Below are 15,673 nucleotides of genomic sequence, written 5' to 3' on the forward strand. Positions count from 1 at the left end.
TTGGCTCCTGCTGCTATGTTACATCCCATTATCAAGCCGTGACCTTTTAGAGGATGGGGTTTAGACTTTATTGGACAAATTCATCCGTCTTCCTCAAAGGGGCATCGGTTCGTATTGGTGGCAACCGATTATTTCACTAAATGGTCTGAAGCAGTACCTCTCAAGAACATGACACATCCAGAGGTAATTAAATTCATAACCGAGCACATTATTCATAGATTCGACGTTCCTCAAACGTTGACTACAGATTAAGGCTCATCTTTTATGTCACACCAAGTCAGAGAATTTGCCGAATCTTACAACATAAAGTTGCTCAATTCCTCTCCATATTATGCCCAAGCCAATGGACAAGCTGAGTCCTTCAATAAAATTTTAATCAAACTCATCAAGAAGAAGATTGAGGATAATCCAAGGAAATGGCATGAGTTGTTGTCTGAGGCTTTGTGGGCACATAGGATCTAAAGGCATGGTGCTACGAAGGTGACTCCATATGAGATAGTATATGGTCAAGAGGCTGTTTTACCGGTGGAAATAAATTTGAAATTGCCAAGCAAAATGATTTATCGGCAGTAGACTTCTATAACTTAATGATGGACAACATTGACGAAGTTGCCGATAAACGTTTGGCTGCTTTGAGGGCCATAGAGAGATACAAGTTGAGGGTGGCAAGAGCTTACAATAAGAAAGTTAAGTTGAAGAATTTTCAAGTTGGTGATCTCGTCTGGAAAGTGATTCTGCCGATTGGTTCAAGAGATAAAAAATTAGGGAAGTGGGCTCCAAGTTGGGAAGGTCCTTTTAGGATTACAAGAATAGTTCCCGGAAACTCATATTTGGTCTAATTTGTACAAGGGGCATTGTTACCTCGAGCTCTCAATGGCAAGTACTTGAAGAAATACCACCCGAGTGTGTGGCAAGAAGCCTAAATAGGCAATGGCCGATACATAATTATCGCCCTAAGAAAAATAAATGGCCGATGGAGTGTTGACATCGTCCTTAGAACAAACACCGTGCATATTATTTTTCGGTGTGCAAGCTTTGCCGAAAAACAGGGGGGCATGTGTTGACACCAGATTTTGGCATGACATAAAAGAAAATGGGATGGCTTCGAGTGAGAGGGATTTCAGCATGGAAAGTTTCACATCACCGACAGGAACAACTTTGATGTTTAAGTCGTAGCCATCCGACCTCATCTCTAAGGCCAAAGTTGTGCTCAAAGTACTGGATTTTGTATTCAGAACACTATTCGGCTGATTAAGCCCCCAAGACGGCCTCGTATGGAAGAATTATCTACACGAGTTGTCTTTGTCTCGTCGAAACGATCGATTTTGATATAAAGATCATCGCAATCCGAGGTCGTATGCAAACGTTAGAGCCCGCGCAATGAGACCCTCCAGCAAGCAAAATATGACGCCCGGAACCAGACACATATGTGGGTGTGTCTGATGAGATGCGTAAATAATTTGCTATTTTGCAGGAGCGATTTGACCCTCGGGATGACCTGTAATGAAAAAACGTTCAACATGAAAGATGTTCGTCTCGTTGAAATGGTCAAGATTGCTTTTGGACTCGTTTCCATCCGAGGTTGTTTGCCATCACAAAAATGACCAGCAAGATACAGTCAGTTTAAACCAAACAGTTTTGGAAAGTTCGGATAAAACTAGTCTGAATTTGACTAGGGTTTTGGACATGAATTGATGCAATTTTCTTGTAAGGAAAGCCTAGATGAATCCTTTTCTTGTACGGGAAGTCCAGACGCCTCTTATATATGTTGGGGGTGACGGCCGATTGAACAACACACAATCGAACAAATCATCTACCACTATTTACCTTTACCTTTATCTCTCTCCCTTGTTCTTCTTCTTCCTCGTTCTTCGTTCATTCTTCTTGTTGCAGGGCGGCGAACCTCGAGGCCCTAGGGGCGATCAGGTCAACCTAGGGCAGCCCATAGCCACCGCGCGCCCAGACTAGGTCCCTCCCGGGCGTGTGGGGTTTCGGGTCCTCAAAAGCACCCGCCGGATTGCCTGCGTACCGCGCTTCCGGCTGGGTCTCCTTTGACGTGAGCTGTGGTGCATCACCCTCGGCGTTGGAGGTACACGGTGACGTGTTCGTGTGCGAACAGGATGCCTAACGGGGCATCCCCAAGCTTAGATGCTTGAGACTTCTTGGAATATTATCTTGGGGTGCCTTGGGCATCCCCAAGCTTGAACTTTTGTGTCTCCTTAATTCCTCTCATATCATGGTTTCTCTTTTTATCAAAAGCTTCATCCACAACAAACTCAACAAGAACTCGTGAGATATGTTAGTTTAAACCAATGCAAAACCTTATCATTTTCTACTGTAATAAATCAGTAAAATTATTATTCCACATTGAATACTAAATGCCTCTGCATATTTAATACTCCTATCCTAAAATAGAATCATTAAACAAGCAAACATATGCAAACAATGCAAACATAACAGCAATCTGTCAAAACAGTACAGTCTGTAAAGAATGCAAGATTCATCATACTTCCCTAACTCCAAAAATTATGAAATAAAATTCCCACTGCAGTAAATTTATCAGAGCTCACTATTCAAAAGGTTTCAACATTATATCATTCTCTGACTTTTCTAGGGAATTATTCCAACAGCGGTAAACTTTCTGTTTTCAAACAGCAACATGTATACTAGCAAAATAAGCATGGTAAAGGCTATCCTTGACATTTTTATTGAAACTAAAGATGCAAAACATTATTCTAAATAACAGAAAGCAAATAATAACAATAGAAAATGACGCTCCAAGCAAAACACATTTCATGTGGTGAATAAAAATATAGCTCCAAGTAAAGTTACCGATGAACGAAGACGAAAGAGGGGATGCCATCCGGGGCATCCCCAAGCTTAGGCTCTTGGTTGTCCTTGAATATTACCTTGGGATACCTTGGGAATCCCCAAGCTTAGGCTCTTGCCACTCCTTATTCCATAGTCCATCGAATTCTTATCCAAAACTTGAAAACTTCACAACACAAAACTCAACAGAAAGCTCGTAAGCTTCGTTAGTATAAGAAAATAAAACCACCACTTAGGTACTGTAATGAACTCATTCTAAATTCATATTGGTGTAATATCTACTGTATTCCAACTTCTCTATGGTTCATACCACTTAATACTAGCTATAGATGCATCAAAATAAGCAAGCAACACACGAAAAACAGAATCTGTCAAAAACAATACAGTCTGTAGTAATCTGTATCAAATGTATACTTCTGGAACTCCAAAAATCCTACCAAATTAGGGAGTCCTAAGCAATTCGTGTACCAATCCAGAGCAAAAATAATCAAATCATAAGCATGTTTCTGTGAATTAACAAAAGTAATTTACTGGGTGCAAAAGTTTCTGATTTTCAGCAGGATCAACACAACTATCACCGTAAGCTATCCTAAAGGTCTTACTTGGAACTTTATTGAAACAAAAGCTATAAAACATGATTACTACAGTAGCATAATCATGTGAACACAAAAACAGTAAGGATAAGTATTGGGTTTTCTCCCAACAAGCGCTTTTCTTTAATGCCTTTCTAGCTAGGCATGATGATGGCAATGATGCTCACATAAAAGATAAGAATTGAGACATAACGGGAGCATCATGAAGCATATGACTAGCACATTTAAGTCTAACCCACTTTTTATGCATAGGGATTCTGTGAGCAAACAACTTATGGGAACAATAATCAACTAGCATAGGGAGGTAAAACAAGCATAGCTTCAAGATTTTCAACACATAGAGAGGAAACTTGACATTATTGCAATCCCTAAAAGCATATGTTCCTCCCTCATAATAATTTTCAGTAGCATCATGAATGAATTCAACAATATAACCAACACCTAAAGCATTCTTTTCATGATCTACAAGCATAGGAAATTTACTACTCTCCACATAAGCAAAATTCTTCTCATTCAGAATAGTGGGAGTATCATAAGAGACTTGAACACTAAAAATTGTTTCCACATTAAAAGAGTAATGTTCAGAAAAAGGGTAATCATAATCATGAGAAGTTTTATAAATATAATCTTCACTACTTTTTATAGCATAAGTTTCATCACAATAATCATCATAAGTAGCAACTTTGTTCTCATCATAATCGATTGAAACCTCTCCCAAGATAGTGGAATCACTAAATAAAGTTGACACTCTTCCAAATCCACTTTCGTATTCATCACAATAAGATTCAACATCCTCCAAAATAGTGGGATAACTACTTCCTAAAGTTGACACTCTTCCAAACCCACTTTTATCAATATAATCATCATAAATAGGAGGCATGCTTTCATCATAATAAATATTCTCATCAAAACTTGGGGGACAAAAAATGTCATCTTCATCAAACATAGCTTCCCCAAGCTTGGGCCTTTTCATATCGTAAGCATAATCACTCTCATCATTAATAGTATGGATAGCACCAATAGTATAGCAGTTATCATCATCACAATGAGTAGTAGGAGCAACATCATTTGGGAGGGATACCTTTTTACCTTTGTTGCCCCTTATTTTCCTTTTATTTTTCACATTATGTGTGGGTTCAACCTTCCTCTTTGAGCTCCTTATTGACGAGATTGGTTGAATAGAAAGCTCCTCCTCGTTACCTGATTCATCATAAGAAATAATAGGAGGATATTGGGAAGTCTCTTCCCTTTCATTAGTATTCTCATCGTCTTCGATTTGCTTTCTTTTCTTTATGTAATTGGCAATATAAGGATTTTCAATGCAATTCACCGCGCAATACAAATAAATCTTCTCTAGATCAATATCAAGGAATTTCTTATGGGCAAATTCTGGAAGGTCCTTAATTAAACATTTCAATTCTTCATAACCCAAAAGTAAACTAAGTTCATTGTAATGTGCAAGGGAAATCAAATCATCAAAAAAATTGACACGATTCGATCATGAAATAATTTGCATAGGAGATGTAGATGACCACGTTCATTGCATAGTTCACAAGAACGGCAAAGGAAGTGTAAATTTTCAGCACTCCCATTTAACTTTTCTTGCAACAATTTAGTTTCTAAATGCTTATGCCTCTTGCAATATATATCTTCTCTATTTGGTGTGTTCATGCAAACATGCACTCACAAAAGTTGACATGCTTATAAGTGATATTTTCATCATGACTAGAGCAATCATCATTAGTACTATGGATATTCAAGGAGTTCATACTAACGAAATTGCAATCATGCTCATCATTCAAAGATTCAATACCAAGCATTTTAATGCACTCTTCTTCTAGCACTTGAGCACAATTTTCCTTTCCATCAAACTCATGAAAGATATTAAAAAGATGAAGCGTATGAGACAAACTTAACTCCATTTTTTTTGTAATTTTTCTTTTATAAACTAAACTAGTGATAAAACAAGAAACAAAAAGATTCGATTGCAAGATCTAAAGATATACCTTCAAGCACTCACCTCCCTGGCAACGGCGCCAGAAAAGAGCTTGATGTCTACTACACAACCTTCTTCTTGTAAACGTTGTTGGGCCTGCAAGTGCACAGGCTTGTAGGACAGTAGCAAATTTCCCTCAAGTGGATGACCTAAGGTTTATCAATCCGTGGGAGGCGTAGGATGAAGTTGGTCTCTCTCATACAACCCTGCAACCAAATAACAAAGAGTCTCTTGTGTCCCCAACACACCCAATACAATGGTAAATTGTATAGGTGCACTAGTTCGGCGAAGAGATGGTGATACAAGTGCAATATGGATGGTAGATATAGTTTTTTGTAGTCTGAAATAATAAAAACAGCAAGCTAACTAATGATAAAAGTGAGCATAAACGGTATTGCAATGGTAGGAAACAAGGCATAGGGTTCATACTTTCACTAGTGCAAGTTCTCTCAACAATAATAACATAGATAGATCATATAACAATCCCTCAACATGCAACAAAGAGTCACTCCAAAGCCACAAATAACGGAGAACAAACATAGAGATTATGGTAGGGTACAAAACCACCTCAAAGTTATTCTTTCGGATCAATCTATTCAAGAGTTCGTACTAGAATAACACCTTAAGACACAAATCAACCAAAACCCTAATGTCACCTAGATACTCCATTGTCACCTCAAGTATCCGTGGGCATGATTATATGATATGCATCACACAATCTCAGATTCACCCAACCAACACAAAGTACTTCAAAGAGTGCCCCAAAGTTTCTACCCGAGAGTCAAGAAAACGCGTGCCAACCCCTATGCATAGGTTCATGGGCGGAACCCGCAAGTTGGTCACCAAAACATACATCAAGTGGCACGTGATATCCCATTCCCACCACAGATAAACACGACAAGACATACATCAACTGTTCTCAAATAAAGACTCAATCTGATAAGATAACTTCAAGAGGGAAACTCAATTCATCACAAGAGAGTAGAGGGGGAGAAACATCATAAGATCCAACTATAATAGCAAAGCTCGTGATACATCAAGATCGTGCCATAGAGAGAACACGGGAGAGAGAGAGATCAAACACATAGCTACTGGTACATACCCTCAGCCCCGAGGGTGAACTACTCCCTCCTCGTCATGGAGAGCGCCGGGATGATGGAGATGGCCACTGGTGATGGGTTCCCCCTCCGGTAGGGTGCTGGAACGGGATCCCAAGAGGTTTTTGGTGGCTACAGAGGCTTGCGGCAGCGGAACTCCCGATTTATCTTCTCCGTGGACGTTTTTAGGGTACGTGGGACTATATAGGCAAAAGAAGTCGGTCGGGGGGTGCTCGAGGGGCCCACGAGACAGGGGGGCGCGCCCAGTAGGGGGGCGCGCCCCCCTATCTCCTGGCCTCCTCGAGGATCTTCTGATGTGAACTCCACAGTCTCCAGGATCATATTCTTCCAAAAAATCACGATGCCGAAGGTTCCATTCCGTTTGGACTCCATTTAATATTCCTTTTCCTCGAAATACTGAAACAGGCAATAAAACAGCAATATGGGCTGGGCCTCCGGTTAATACGTTAGTCCCAAAAGTAATAAAAGTGTATAATAAAGCCCGTAATCATTCAAAACAGATAATAAAATAGCATGAATGCTTCATAAATTATAGATACATTGGAGATGTATCACATCACCCTTTCCTCTTCAAGGGAAAAACCAATGCAAGCTCAAGAGGTAGCAGATGCTCATATTGGCTCCTACATATTCTACGAAGATCTTTATCGGTCAAACCGCACAACAACATACGTTGTTCCCTTTGTCATCGATATGTTACTTGCCCGAGATTCAATCGTTGGTATCATCATACCTAGTTCAATCTCGTTACCGGCAAGTCTCTTTACTCGTCTCGTAATGCTTCATCCCAAACTAACTCATTAGTCACATTGCTTGCCAGGCTTATAGTGATGAGCATTACCGAGAGGGCCCAGAGATACCTCTTCGATACATGGAGTGACAAATCCTAATCTCGATATATGCCAAGCCAACAAACACCTTCGGAGTCACCTGTAGAGCATCTTTATAATCACCTAGTTACGTTGTGATGTTTGATAGCACACAAGGTGTTCCTCCGGTATTCGTGAGTTGCATAATCTCATAGTCAGAGGAACATGTATAAGTCATGAAGAGAGCAGTAGCAATAAAACTTAACGATCGTTATGCTAAGCTAACGGATGGGTCTTGTCCATCACATCATTCTCTAATGATGTGATCCTGTTCATCAAATGACAACACATGTCTATGGTCAGGAAACATAACCATCTTTGATTAACAAGCGAGTCAAGTAGAGGCATACTAGGGACACTTTGTATTGTCTATGTATTCACACATGTACTAAGTTTCCGGTTAATACAATTCTAGCATGAATAATAAACCTTTATCATGATATAAGGAAATATAAATAACAACTTTATTATTGCCTCTAGGGCATATTTCCTTCACTTTGGGGTTGCCCAAACGTCATTTGTAACATGGTGATCATAACGACAACTTACAAGTTCATCGGGAAGTTTGACAAGGTGCTAGATAGCTCAAGAGTGGGATTTGCTCCTCCAAAGATGGAGAGATATTCTTAGGGCCCTCTCTATGTGACGACATCTGTCATCGTCTAGCCAGACATAGGTGACTAGGTCACGGGGATGCCGGAACATGTCAACGAGAAAGAAGAACAAAACCGGTAACGAGCAAACCGGTATAGTGAGCATGAGAATGACTCAAGAGGATACCGATATATCTCACCTCGGGTTTTTGTGAAGTATCACAAAGCAAAAGGAATATCACATGATAACCAAAGGTTCACTCAAGTGTCATTCGTGTACTCATAGGGATTGATATGGATGTCCATGGTTCCGCTATCGATCATTGAACGAAAGGGGTTGTGTTCATGTCTATATTTTACCGAACCTACAGGGTCACAAGCTTAAGGTAATCATGATCTATTGACTGTTAGTGGAGTAAGAGTTATGAGAAACTATTTATGAAATAGTTTCATTAATATTCGAAATAATTTTGAGAGGAACCCGAAGCATTTCGGGGTTACCAAAAGGGTTTTGGGGTTTGCCGGCTAATACTGGGAAATGATATATAGGCGAAAAATGTTTCCAGTGACTTTAAATAAATGATAAAAGGCTCTAATATTTATTAGGAGTTTTAAGAATTTATTTAATATCAACGGGCTAAATAAAATACTAAAAAGCATATTAGGGGAGAGTTAATGGGCTCTATTGCCCATTAGTGGAGGCGCCACAAGTGGAGGCCGAATTGGGGAGGTGGAGTTGGACTCCACCAACCTCTATGCCAGCTCAAGGGGAGGGAAATTCCTCCCCTATCCCCTACACCTATATATATATACTTGAGGTTTTGGCCCTTTCCAGACATAAATTTTGGAGCCTCCTCTAGTTCTCCAGTTCTAGTTCTAGTTCTAGTTCTAGTCGATCCAATTAGAGCTAGATCTAATCCTCTCTAGTCCTCATAATTAGAAGTCTAGTGCGGTTCTAATATTCTCCCTCTAATTCTCCAACATCCGTTAGCTCTTGATGGTGAAGCGCCACCGGATTGTGAAGACCGAATGCTTGCAAACTGTGAAGAGGTCGTGCTTTCGGTCTTTCGTTCGAGGGATCGTTCATAAACAGTTCGAGGGACTTCAAGTACAATCTTCACCGATTCTTCTCCCACTGCAACTCAGAGTTGGTAACGATCTGATCTAAACCTTTAATGCATCTTCATAGTGTTCATGGTTTGATCGTAGGTTGATTTGTTTTGTTTTCTACTATGTTTCCCGATAGCCAAGTCGCCCGATTAGGGGCGGACATGCACCCCAAGGCCACGCTGGTCCCCTGTGCACTACCTTAGCTCCATTCTTTTGCCTATAAATCCCATATTTTGCGAAACCCTTAGTACCAATTTTCTCCAAAAAAAATTCGCTGCCGCAAGTTCCTTTTCTGAGGAGATCCAATCTGGAAGCTTGTTTCGGCACCCTGCCAGAGGGGGAATCCATCACATGAGGCTTCTTCTTCAACCTTGTTACAACCATGACCATGTGTGAGTAGTTTTTTAAGGACCTTAGGGTCCATACTAGTATCTAGATGGCATCTTCTCTCCCTTGTGATTTAATACGAAGTTCCTGTGAGCCGCCTCACATGATCATTATCGATATGATGTAATCAATGGTGTGTTTGTTGGGATTGAGGAATTCCCACTTTATGATCAGATTTTTCATTGAAATCAACTGAATATTTTGAACTTTCTTTGTTGTATAATTGAATAGCTTTGTATGTTCTCCAATCCAGTTGTCTTCTTTAGCCAAGCTTGATGGGTAGTTCTTCAGAGGGAGTTGTGCACTGTAGTGAGTTCTAATCTTGCAGTAATCTATCTCACAGTGACACAAAGGTATAAGACACATATTGAATTGTTGCCACTAATGATCAAATGATGGTTTCTTTATCACACTTGTATGATAGTTTATTGTCTACATTACGTCATCTTGCTTAATTGCAATGCTCTATTTGTTATGAACATAATACTTCGAGATGCATGTTGGATAGCGGCCTTGGGTAGAGTATTATTTGTAGATGAAGTTGGATAACGGTCTACATATGACAGACGTAATGCCTATATGAGATTATACCATGAATGTTCATAGTCATAAATATAAATATTGCAATTTAATCGCTGCCCAACTATAACTCGTTCACCACACTGCACTGTTATATTTGCAGAGATGCCACATGTGAACCTATGGCCCCGGGGTCTATCTTCTTATACTGAAAACTTTATCAAAATATTAATTCTTTGTTGTATCGTTTCTTTATTTTATCTACCTATCAATTCCTATCATACCGTGCAATTTAGTGATGTAACTACCAAGAGAAGAAGCTTGACAATCTTCTTGACGTCTTGGGGTGAGTTTGTTTTGTGTGCAGGCACCAGTGACTTTGTTCGCCGGAAAAACTCCTTCTGGTTCAGTAAACCTTGGTTCTCTACTTAGGAAAATACTTATTGCTAGGTTACTTCACCCTTACACTTGGCGGTTACCCAGCCGCTCTTATGAGAGAGCAAGCAAGATTTTCAGTGTCGTTGCTAGGGAGTTTCTTAGAGTGCAACCAAGTCAATGTTCAACTTGGCATCTCACTCCTCAGGCTGCAACACCATTAGTTTATCGATCTCCGTAGACCATGGAGGTTTAGGATGCATCTTCTTGTGCATTTCATTGATGGACTGGGTCAACTTGTTGATGAATCCCTTGAACAGTGGATCCATGTCTTCGAGTGACCTGCATATCAGACGAACACACTAATTTTCAACAAAAGTGAGCTAGTGCTAGGGAAAGGCAGTGGGGTGTTTTATGATACCAGAAGCTATGGTACCTGGTATAGTATGGTTCAAATCATTACACGCACACACACAGACACACACAAGGTTGAAATCATTACATGCGCAAGCAAAAGAGAAGGAAGAACACAAAAAGCTTCAATCGCAGTGATCCACCAAATGCCTCCTATATGTTTGTGCTAGGGCTAAGTACTGTTTGCAAATGAGCTTGATGTAGTGCATATCCATTCGGGTCCTCTATACTTGGGGTTTGGTTTGTATGTGCACACAAGATAATGACTTGGTGCGGGAATGCCTTTGTCAGCATCAGTTGGGCAACACATGTAAGAGACGCGCCACAAGAATGTGACACAAATAATTAGGATGTTTTAAATCAATAACTCTAATTTGCCTAAAGTATTTTTGCTATTTTTTCCATCCAATGGTTTAACATTGAGTGTTGCATTGCTTATCATTGCTATGCAACGACAGGGACAACCCCGGGCAGCCCGGGCCGCTGCATGGGTTTCGAAGGTTGACTCCTTCGCTTAACATCATTGCAACTACAATGCTACACTATAGCTATGGTCCTCAAAGGTGGCCTGAGACGGGCGGGGGCGTGATGCAATCCTGACGCCGCCACTATTGCTATGTATATGTGGTGGTTCATAACGAAGACCAAATAAATACATAAGATGTGTGCAATCCAGTCAAACTTGCTCAATACATTCAAGCTCTAAACAATAAACATCACACTCAAATGAATAGTGACTATACTTTTCGTTCAAAAAAATTGATGACTATACTTTTTTAAATATGTGGTGCAGCCAACCCAAACTGCTTTCATGCCGGACAGAAACATCCTAGAAGGGGTTGTGGTCCTTCATGAAACGCTCCATGAAATCCATACGAAAAAAATAGACGGCGTTGTTTTCAAAGTGGATTTCAAAAAAGCCTACGATAGTCAAATGGCCATTTCTGCAACAGGCCTTGCGCATGAAAGGTTTTGATCAGGCCTGGAGACACTAGGTAGAATCTTTCACACAAAAAGGGAGTGTTGGAATCAAAGTGAATGACGACATAGGTTACTACTTCCAAACACATAAGGGCCTGAGACAAGGAGATCCAATGTCACCTATTCTATTCAACATAGTAGTCGACATGTTGACAATTCTAATAGGAAGGGCAAAGGATGCTGGTCAAGTAGGTGGCTTGGTACCTCATCTAGTTGATGGAGGGGTGTCTATCCTATAGTACGCCGATGATACTATCATCTTCATGGAGCATGACTTGGCAAAAGCGAGAAACATGAAACTGGTGTTATGCTTATTCGAACAATTGGCCGGGTTAAAGATTAACTTCCACAAAAGCAAATTGTTCTGCTTCGGAAGAGCCAATGAGGAACAAGAGGCGTACAAATAATTGTTTGGGTGTGAACTGGGGACTTTACCTTTCACGTATTTGGGTATACCAATTCACCATCGTAAGCTAACAAATAGAGAATGGAAGTGTATTGAGGATCGATTTGAAAAGAAACTGAGTTGCTGGAAGGGCAAGATGTCATATGGGGCCCGATTAATTCTCATTAATTCGGTACTCACGAGCATGCCTATGTTTCTCTTGTCTTTTTTCGAGGTACCAGTTGGAGTTCGGAAAAGACTGGATTTCTATCGATCCCGCTTTTTCTGGCAGAGTGATGACCTGAAAAGAAAGTACAGACTCGCTAAATGGTATATTATTTGTCGACCGAAAGACCAAGGGGGTCTAGGTATCGAAAATCTTGAGGTTAAGAACAGATGTCTTCTTAGCAAGTGGCTGTATAAGCTATCTATAGAGACGGAGGCCACGTGGGCGCAGATTCTGCGTAATAAGTACCTTCATTCCAAAACTTTGTCCCAGGTGACAGTTAGGCCGACGGACTCGCCTTTTTGGAAAGGACTGATGAGAGTTAAATCAATCTTTTTCAACAGGACAAAGTTTATAGTCGGAAACGGTGTTGGAAATATGCCCTAGAGGCAATAATAAATTAGTTATTATTATTATTATTATATTTCCTTGTTCATGATAATCGTTTATTATCCATGCTATAATTGTATTGATAGGAAACTCATATACATGTGTGGATACATAGACAACACCATGTCCCTAGTAAGCCTCTAATTGACTAGCTCGTTGATCAATAGATGGTTACGGTTTCCTGACCATGGACATTGGATGTCGTTGATAACGGGATCACATCATTAGGAGAATGATGTGATGGACAAGACCCAATCCTAAGCCTAGCACAAAGATCGTGTAGTTCGTATGCTAAAGCTTTTCTAATGTCAAGTATCATTTCCTCAGACCATGAGATTGTGCAACTCCCGGATACCGTAGGAATGCTTTGGGTGTACCAAACGTCACAACGTAACTGGGTGGCTATAAAGGCGCACTACAGGTATCTCCGAAAGTGTCCGTTGGGTTGGCACGAATCGAGACTGGGATTTGTCACTCCGGTAAACGGAGAGGTATCTCTGGGCCCACTCGGTAGGACATCATCATAATGTGCACAATGTGACCAAGGGGTTGATCACGGGATGATGTGTTCCGGAACGAGTAAAGAGACTTGCCGGTAACGAGATTGAACAAGGTATCGGCATACCGACGATCGAATCTCGGACAAGTACAATACCGTTAGACAAAGGGAACTGTATACGGGATTGATTGAGTCCTTGACATAGTCATCCGATGAGATCATCGTGGAACATGTGGGATCCAACATGGGTATCCAGATCCCGCTGTTGGTTATTGACCGGAGAACGTCTCGGTCATGTCTGCATGGTTCTCGAACCCGTAGGGTCTACACACTTAAGATTCGGTGACGCTAGGGTTATAAAGGAAGTTTGTATGTGGTTACCGAATGTTGTTCGGAGTCCCGAATGAGATCCCGGACGTCACGAGGAGTTCCGAAATGGTACGGAGGTAAAGATTTATATATGGAAAGTTGTTGTTCGGGTTCCGGGAAAAGTTCGGGTTTTTCCGGTATTGTACCGGGAAGCATCCAGAAGGTTCCGGAGGATTCCGGAGGGGTCCGGAGGTCCGGAAATTGTTCCACCACGTCCAATACAGCAGCATGGGCTGTAGGGGGCGCCCTAGCCTTAATGGGCCAGGGCACCAGCCCCCCCAAGGCCCATGCGCATGGGAGGAGGAAACCCTAAGGGGGAGGGCCTCCACTTGACTTGGGAGGCACTCCTCCCCCCCTTGGCCGCCGCCCCCAACCCTAGATGGGATCTAAGGGGGCCGACCCCTTCTCCCCCCACCTATAAATAGTGGAGGGGTGGGAGGGCAGCCGCACCCAAGTTCTGGTGCAGCCCCCCCTCTCCCAAGTACTCCTCCTCTCTCGCGGTGCTTGGCGAAGCCCTGCAGGATTGCCATGCTTCTCCACCACCACCACGCCATTGTGCTGCTGCTGGATGGAGTCTTCCTCAACCTCTCCCTCTCTCCTTGCTGAATCAAGGCATGGGAGACGTCACCGGGCTATACGTGTGTTGAACGCGGAGGTGCCGTCCGTTCGGCACTAGGATCTCCGGTGATTTGGATCACGACGAGCACGACTCCTTCAACCCTGTTCTCTTGAACGCTTCCGCTTAGCGATCTACAAGGGTATGTAGATGCACTCTCCTTCCCCTCGTTGCTGGTTTCTCCATAGATAGATCTTGGTGACACGTAAGAAAATTTTGAATTTCTGCTACGTTCCCCAACAAACGGTACCTCTACGAGATTTTGGGAGGATACATGGCTAGGGAAAACACCCCTCGCGCTTCAATATCCTTCCCTTTATAGCATTGTTCAACGAAGAGATGCTTTCGTTGCAACCGTGCTTCAGTCCACTCCTCTCAATATTCACTTTAGGAGAACACTTGCCGGAGCCCATTGGGAAGCCTGGCTCCATCTGGTGAGACGACTGATGGATGTGCAGCTTTCTCAACGTCCAGACCAGTTGTGCTGGAAGCTAACCAGGAATTGAGAGTTTACAGTTAAATCCATGTATCTGGATGTTATCAACTCTAGCTCTATTCCTAATTCAAAACATGTTTGGAATGTCAAAGTACCTTTGAGAGTTAAAGTGTTTATGTGGTTTGTACACAAACAAGTCATTTTAACTAAGGGCAACTTGACAAAATACATCTGGATTGGTTCTACAAGATGTAGTTTTTGTGACCTGGATGAGACCATCAAACACCTCTTTCTGAACTGTCCGATGGCGAAAATTTCATGGCAGACTATTCATATAGCTTTTAATATTACTCCTCCGAATAATATCAACACGTTATTTGGGACGTGGCTTGACGGGATAGATTCCGAAACAGCGAGACACATTCGTGTAGGACTATGTGCTTTACTATGGCAAGTTTGGAACTGCAGAAATGATTTGGTTTTTAACAGAACAACAAATACTCATTTTTTGCATGTTATCTTTCGAGCCACTGCGTTGATCCGTATGTGGTCGCTACTCACACAGACGGAGACCAGGGAGCGTTTGGTTACTGGATCTATCCGATGGGAGATGATAGCTCGGGCTATCCTCAACCGGTTTGGATGACGGTCATGTAATAGGATAGGCAATTAGTTTTCCTATCTTTCTTTTGCCAGCCGGTTGTGGCTTTCCTTTTACCCTTCTGCTCTTTGTGAGCTTTTTTGGTTTGTTTATTTGAGACTTGAAGATCTTTGTTGAACTTATTTGCTTATTAATAAAGGTGACCGTATGCATCGCTCTGATGCAGAGGTCGGGGATCTTCCCTTTTTAAAAAAATATTTTGTTAAATCTACCGCAAATAATACACCAAAATCCAAGCCAGGAATGTGACAGAAACAATAATTTCCAGCGACGAAGGCGACAAAATAGTGGCACGAAAGAAAACCAG

The sequence above is a fragment of the Triticum aestivum genome, chromosome 6B, assembly GCF_018294505.1.
Source record: "Triticum aestivum cultivar Chinese Spring chromosome 6B, IWGSC CS RefSeq v2.1, whole genome shotgun sequence".
NCBI lineage: Eukaryota > Viridiplantae > Streptophyta > Magnoliopsida > Poales > Poaceae > Triticum > Triticum aestivum.